Here is a 7597-nt window from a genome sequence, read left to right on the forward strand (position 1 = left end):
ACAAAGAGGTAACACCTATAATCATATATCCTTAGATGCGAATCTTGGTTCTATACAGGGTGCAGGTATCAACCAAGCTATGGGTAGGGAACTTCAGAAGCTTAAGGATATGATATCCAGCGTACCAGGGGTGGTCCGACCAATACCAGAAATACCAGAAAGGAGCCACAAGTTGTCCAGATTTGCTCCACCTATTTGTGATGCTTAAATCCCAAAACAATTTCAGACCCCCAACATGAAGGTGTATGATGGAACAACTGATCCCGAAGAGCATGTGACTCAATACAGGGAGAGGATGGAGATTAATCCAATTCATTAAAAACTCAAAGAGGCTTGTCTATGTAAATGTTTCGGATCCACATTAACAGGATCTGCACTTAAATGGCTGCCAAGTCTTCCTCTTTATTTTGTTACTTCTTTTTCGCATTTAGTAAACTTGTTCAACAACTAGTTTTCTTGTAATAGGAAATTTGAAAAGTAACCTAGTGATTTGTATAGAGTTGTCCAGCCTTATGATGAATCCCTTGGGGATTTCGTTACAAGGTTTGGCAGGGAAGCCCTAGAAATCCCTAATCTTGATATGGCTACGGCTGTTGATGCATTCAAGATGGGACTTCAAAGGGGCTCCCCCTTTTATGATGATTTTGTCATGACTCTATGCAGGACTCTAGATGAAGTTTGAAACAGGGCGCTCAGATTCATACGGCAAGAGGATCACAAGAGGATCTAGAACGAAGCAAGAATCCCCCGACTAGAAACTAGGAACCTCTTTCAAGAACAACAACTCGAAGCCCTATTCCAAATTCAACAATCAAAATGTCCGAGCTGTTGAAGAAGGAGATGATTATAATGAAGATTACCTGAGCCTTTCCGAATATTGCTTCTCAGTGGATACTCATGGTTTAATTTCAGCCATGAAGGATCTAGGAGAGAAGGCAAGTTGGCCTAGGAGAAATGAGAAAACAACATCCTTCAAAGACAAATCTAAATGGTGTGCATTCCATGAGGATTTCGGCCATCAGACTGACGATTGTATTGGTTAAAGGAGGGAAATCGGGTGCCTCTTAAGCAAGGGCCATTTCAAGGAGCTCTTGGGAAAAAAGAAATACAGGATCCAGGATCCTGAAGAGGTCCCACAAAAAGAAACTCTGCCCCCACCAGATGCACAAGTAATCAACTTCATCTTCGGTGGCTCATATATATATGGTACTTCATTCTCCACGGCAAAAAGACACGCCAAATAACCAAGTTGGAGAACGGGGCACGACCAGTCATATCCACTACTTTGACGATTGACAAAAGAATATTCTTTGATGAAGAAGATAAGACAAGCAACCAGGATCCTCACAATGACGGTTTGATTGTAACTTTATTTATTGCTAACCACTATGTGCGCAGGATTCTAGTTGATGGTGGAAGCTCGGTCAACATCATCCAGCATAACGTACTGCAGAAAAGGAATATCCTAGAATTGGTAATCATCCCGAGAACGTCGGTGCTAGTGGGGTTCAGTGGTGAAACCAAGAAAACATTGGGGGACATCAAACTCCCAATATACATTAAAGGGTTAAATTCTTACCAAATATTTTGTGTTACTGGCAATCTTTCTTTGTTTCAATGTTATTCTTGGTAGGCCTTGGCTACATGGGATGAAGGCTGTAGCCTCTACTTACCATCAGTGCATCAAACTACTGAGTCCTTGGGGAGTAGTAAGGATAGATGGTAACCAGGTGGAAGCCAAGAATTATTGTTCTTCATCTATGAAGCCGACAGCTAAAGAGATGATAGCATAACAACCACAGCAGCATCCTAGGGACGTGCTGGAGGCTTGAGAGCGAGACATAAAAGAAGTATCCTTGGATCCCGAGGACCCAGACGTGAAAGTGTTCCTAGGATCCAATATCCCTAATGAGATCGAGGAGGATATAGTATCCTTCCAAAAGCGAAGAAAATCCACATTTGCCTTCAGACATTCAGACATGACAGGTATTTCCAAGGAGTTAATTACTCACAAGTTGGGCCTTGATTATTTTATTAAACCCGTCCATCAAAAGCGAAGAAAATTTGCTCCTGAGAGGAACGCGATCATACAAGAAGAGGTTGAAAAACTTCTTAAGGCCGGTATGATCAGAGAGGTTAAGTATCCTCGGTGGTTGGCTAATATGGTTGTTGTTTCTAAAAAGAATGGAAAGTGGAGGGTGTGTGTCAATTTTACCGATTTAAACAAGGCATGCCCCAAGGATCCTTTCCCATTGCCACATATAGACTCCATGGTGGATGCAACGGCAGGACATGAGATGCTTACCTTTATGGGTGCTTCTTCTGGATTTCAACAAATTCAGATGGAACCATCTGATCAGGAGGATACAACATTCATGACTTGTACCGACATATATTGTTATATTGTTATGCCGTTCGGACTAAGAAATGAAAAGGCAACATATTAAAGACTGGTCAACATGATGCTCAAGGATTAGTTAAGCAAGATGATGGAAGTCTACGTAGATGACATGGTAGTGAAGTCGAAGAGAGCTGAGGATCACCTCAGAGATCTTGAAGAAGCATTCAATATCCTAGATCAGTACAATATGAAACTGAACCCATCAAAATGCCATTTTTGTGTTAAGGCTGGAATATTTCTAGGATACATGGTGACCAAGAGATGATTAGAAGCGAGCCCCGAGCAGATAGAAGCCATCATCAACTTAAAGTCTCCTGTGAATGCTAATGATGATCAGAGGGGGAAGAATAGCTGCTCTCAAAAGATTCATTTCAAGATCCTTAGAGAAGTACAAAGACTTCTATGATATCTTGAGGAAAAATAAAAAGTTTGAATGGACTCAAAAGCATGAAGATGCACTAAAGGCTCTTAAGGATTATCTATCCTCAGCGCCCGCTTTGATGAAGCCAATAGATGGTAAGCCACTTTCCCTGTATTTAAATGTGTCAAGTAATGCAGTCAGTGCTGTTCTAGCCAAGGATGATGAAGGACAATAGCACCCGGTATATTATGTAAGTAAAAGCCTCTTAGATGTAGAGGTCATGTATTCTCACCTTGAAAAATTAATTCTTGCTTTGATTATGGCCTCAACCAATTTGAGACACTATTTTGAAACACATACTATTATTCTAAGATGTTTAGTCAAAGATTTGACCTAAAAGAAGTATAGGGAAGACTGGAATCTTCTCAAACCTCCTCAGAAATCGCTAAGTATGGAACCGAACACACTTGAACATCCGAGCAGGGTTTTTTACCTGGTCGGGCATGATATTTTGCCTATCGGGCAGAGTTATCTTCATGAAATCTTCTTTGTATATATCCGAGCAGGGTTCACTATGTCTAGCAAGGTTGTTATTCATGGCCGAACACAGTTTTCTTACTAGCAAACCCTTGGTCACACCAAGCTTGTGAAGCCAATTACTTGGAAGATCTAGCAAGGTATTCATTAATAAAAAGTGGTCCGAGCATTCTTGATGGAAGTTAATGAATTATCCTAAGGACTCATCGGGCAAGGTTCAACTCCGAGCAAGCAACAGTATCACCAAGGACACATTGCTTTGCTAATAAGTTATTCACTAGCAAAGAATTTAAAGGACCTCAGAAGAACAAGTTTGCTCGTAGGACCATATCGAGCAAAGTTTGCTATGGTCAAGAAGATTGAACTCCTCTAGGTGAGTATTTTCATAGAAAATTACTCTAAGTAAAGTCTACCCGGAGAACTGTTCCCGAGCAAACTTCAAGGTTACCAGGTCTACTCGTAAAGGACAACATGGCACAAAGCCTACTCGGAGAAGACAAATGTTACAAAGTCTACTCGGAAGACCTGTTTTTACACTTAGTATAGTTTTCAATATGTAATTTAAATATGTATCAATCATTAGAGTTTCTAGAAGGAATGAAAGCTGTCATGAGGTGGCAGGCCTATAAAAAGGAATAATTTAGGGCATTCCTCCATACGGAAAAAAGGACGATTCGCTGCTTTACACTTTTCAGATAAGATTGAATATTCCTGATTGAGTGTGACAGCCGTCCTAGGTTATGATTGACAATATATTCCTTACAAAATCCTAATCGATTAACATTTGTATGAATCAGTTTATATAAATGGAAATCTTTTGAGTTAATGTTTGTGTCTGTTACCTTTATTAACCAATTTATCAACAAGCTTGATTGTTTCTGGTTCCGCCTTTAACAATCAAGAATCTTTCATAATTTAGCAATCCTCCATTAACCCTTTTGTCGACACATTTAATGTGTGGGTTATAAAATTGTTGTGAGTATTGAGTGACAAATCGGGACCGAAAAGTGGTATCAGAGCTTGTTGATTGCTGATTCGGGTTAATATTTTTTTGCTGACTGAAGATCTGAAGAAGAAAAATAACGTAAGCAGAACACTGTTCCATTGAAGAGTGACGTTAGTTGCTCTGTTCTTCATTTCTGTCCAGATCTACAACTATCTGGTGTTTTCTTTTCCTTATTGTAGTTAAAGTTTACATCTTTATTACTATTTCTTGTTCCAGTCGGATCAAATTCATCAGATCTGAGGGTTTGATACTCAGATCTGATTATTTTTATTCTAAAATTTGATTTTTACTCTGAGTTTCCTGTGTTTCTGTTTTTCAAATCATCAAAATGTATGGTTTTGAAGAACAACAAGTTTCTACTAATAAGATTCCGAGATTGTATGGACAGGAAAACTTCACCAAATGGAAGGTCTTATTTGAAGCGGTTGTGTGCTACAACGATGTAGACATGTGGAGTTCAATCAAAAATGGTCCACAAGCAGCTGATGGTGCAGGTACTAACGCTACTATCCGTGATAGAATGAAGAAAGCAGATGACAAAGCCTTAGCGAGGCTTAAGCTAGGACTGTCTTGGGAAATCCTTACCAAGGTTGCACATCATCCTGCCGCAAAGGCAATGTATGATGCAATCCTTGAAATGTTCGAAGGAAACACTGAGCTCAAGAACATAAATAAATAACGTCTCAAGTAGCAGCTTGGGAGGTTCTGATACAAGGATGGTGAAATATTGAAGTCTATCCTAGACAGATTTTTGGCAATAGTGAATGACCTACGAACAACTGACTATGTTATGACTGATTTTGACCTGAATACCAAGCTGCTGAATTCAATGTCGAAGGAATGGTACACTGCCTGTAAGTTCATCCTTCAAAAGCCCAACTTTGATCAATTAAAGGCGGATAATGTAGTGTTCTTCCTTCAGGCTGCTAAGATAGAGATGATCGAGAATAAAATGATCAAAGAAGAGAAGCCATGTTTCCAGGTGACCAATGCTCTTATTGCACCTATGGGAAACTTGTCTACCAAGAACCAACAACAAATTTCCATCATAGAGGAACCAACCGAACATGGTGTGGACACACCTAAATCATTTATTGGTGGTAGCTCATGTCACCAAGGGAATCAGTCAAGGTTCAATGTCCAATTAATAGATGATAATGACTCTGCATCAATGGCAAGTGGACATATGCCTTACTCTGGTGAAAACAATGGTCAAGGGAACGAGACAGAAGCACTGTTCTCCATGTTTACTAAGTGCTATAATTAATTCGTTCCCAAAAACTTAATCCATACAAGTGTCATCCAAGATGATTTGGAACAAATAGATGCTGATAACCTTGAAGACATGGATTTAAAGTGGCAAGCTGCAATGCTAGCACTGAGAAACATGAGGCTACTCAATAGGACTGGGAGATCATTAGTCTCTGGCCCAAATGAAAGGATTGGGTTTGACAAGTCCAAGGCAATATGTTTGAACTGCCAACAGCCTGGACATTTTGCTAGAGAATGTAATCAGCATAGAAATTTTCAAGCTAATCAATTTCAAAATAAACAACCAAGAAATCAACTGCAATACCAACAGAATTACCAGCAGAATCAGAACAGAAAGAACAATTACAACAATACCAACTTCAACAACAAATTTCAACAGTCTCAAATGAATAATCAACAACACTGCCTCAAAATCAAAACTACGAAAGAAACCAATACCCTCAAATTGCTCCACACAATCCCAATAATGCCAACAGAGGAAATCAAAATCAATCAAGGAATCAAGGGAATGTGGCTCTTGCAACACAACAAGAAGGAGATTTTGATTGCAGTGATCATGCTGATGACATCCAGAATGCTAATGTAGCACTGATGGCAAAGATTGATATTGAAGCTGGTGCATCATCTTCTCAGGTACATTCAGACCTTACACCTGATTTACATGAAAAAATTAATGCTTTAAACATGAAAGTAGGCAAGCTAGAGGGTGAGTGTTTTAGAAAACAAAGTATCATTAATAGATATGAGGATAGTGGTATTCTCAATGAAGAGAAAATTAGAAGTTTGGAAGATGATTGTGTAAGTAGCTACAGAGCTCAACAAATATACATTACAGAGATAGATGGGTTAAAGAAGATGATTATTGAAGAGAAGTTGAAGAACACCAAATTGATAGCTCAAAACGAGTTTTTAAAGAACTCGGTTTCCACAGGAAACATTTGTGGCATCTTGAATCAACTGAAGGAGAAGAATAAGTACAAGACTGTTCCACCACCATTCAATAACAACTTTTTCCCCAAAGCTGATAAAGAGAAAATGGATGCATATCTTCAACAGTTTAGAGAGGTGTTTCAAGACAAAGAAGAATTAGTTGATCTCTACAAGAAAGTTGAAGTTAATGAAGAGGGAGAATTTGTGGTAAAGGAGGAAGTTAAAGATGACAAGTCAATTGGAGTACAAGTCTCTAAAGATGACGTTGATTCTGATGATCTGAATGAAGATGATTTAAGTGACTTAAGTGATCAAATTGCTGATGAAGAGATACACACTGCTGAAAGACATAGAAAACTTTAGAAACCAGAACCATTTGATGAACTTCCCCTATTGCCACCAATGACACCTAAGATGAAGAAACAAAATGAAAGAATGAGAAAGGAACATGTAAGGTTTGATATTTGTGAAAGATCCAAAGTGAACTATAATGCAGTCAGACCACCAAGCAAGGTTGTGTTAGACAACAACAAGAAGAAAGTGACTGAAACAGTTGTTGGTGACAACTTCATTCCAGTTTACCTAGTATTTTCAAGTCATGAAGTATTTGATATCGGGGAAGTTGAAACCATGAAAGAATATGAAAAGAGGCAGTAAAGGCATAAGAGAAGCCTAGGTGAAGAGCCTATGAGTATGAAGAAAATCATCTTTATAAAAGGCAAGATATCAAGATAGATGAATTTGTTCCTTTTTCAATTGACTTTGATGGTCTGAAGACTCAGAAGACACTTGGGGTTGATCCACCAAGACCAAGTAAAAGGTTTAAGAAAGAGAAAGATCATGAAATATTCAAAGGAAAAGTATGGTGCAAGAAATGTGATGAATATGGACACCACACTGATACTTGCTTTGAAAGACAAAATTTTAAGCCATTCCATGTTCTCAATAAGACAAAGTTTGGTCAGAACTTTGTGCTTTATAAACAAAAGTATGAGGAATACTTGGGAAAGTTAAAGGTGTGTGGAAAGGAGACTATGAGTGAAAATGATAAGAAAGATGCAGAAAAGATCAACAAAGAAAAGAAAGTTGA

The sequence above is a fragment of the Bidens hawaiensis genome, unplaced genomic scaffold, assembly GCF_021521415.1.
Source record: "Bidens hawaiensis isolate Kalapana, Puna unplaced genomic scaffold, B.hawaiensis_p1.1 tig00021554_1, whole genome shotgun sequence".
NCBI classification, from domain to species: Eukaryota; Viridiplantae; Streptophyta; class Magnoliopsida; order Asterales; family Asteraceae; genus Bidens; species Bidens hawaiensis.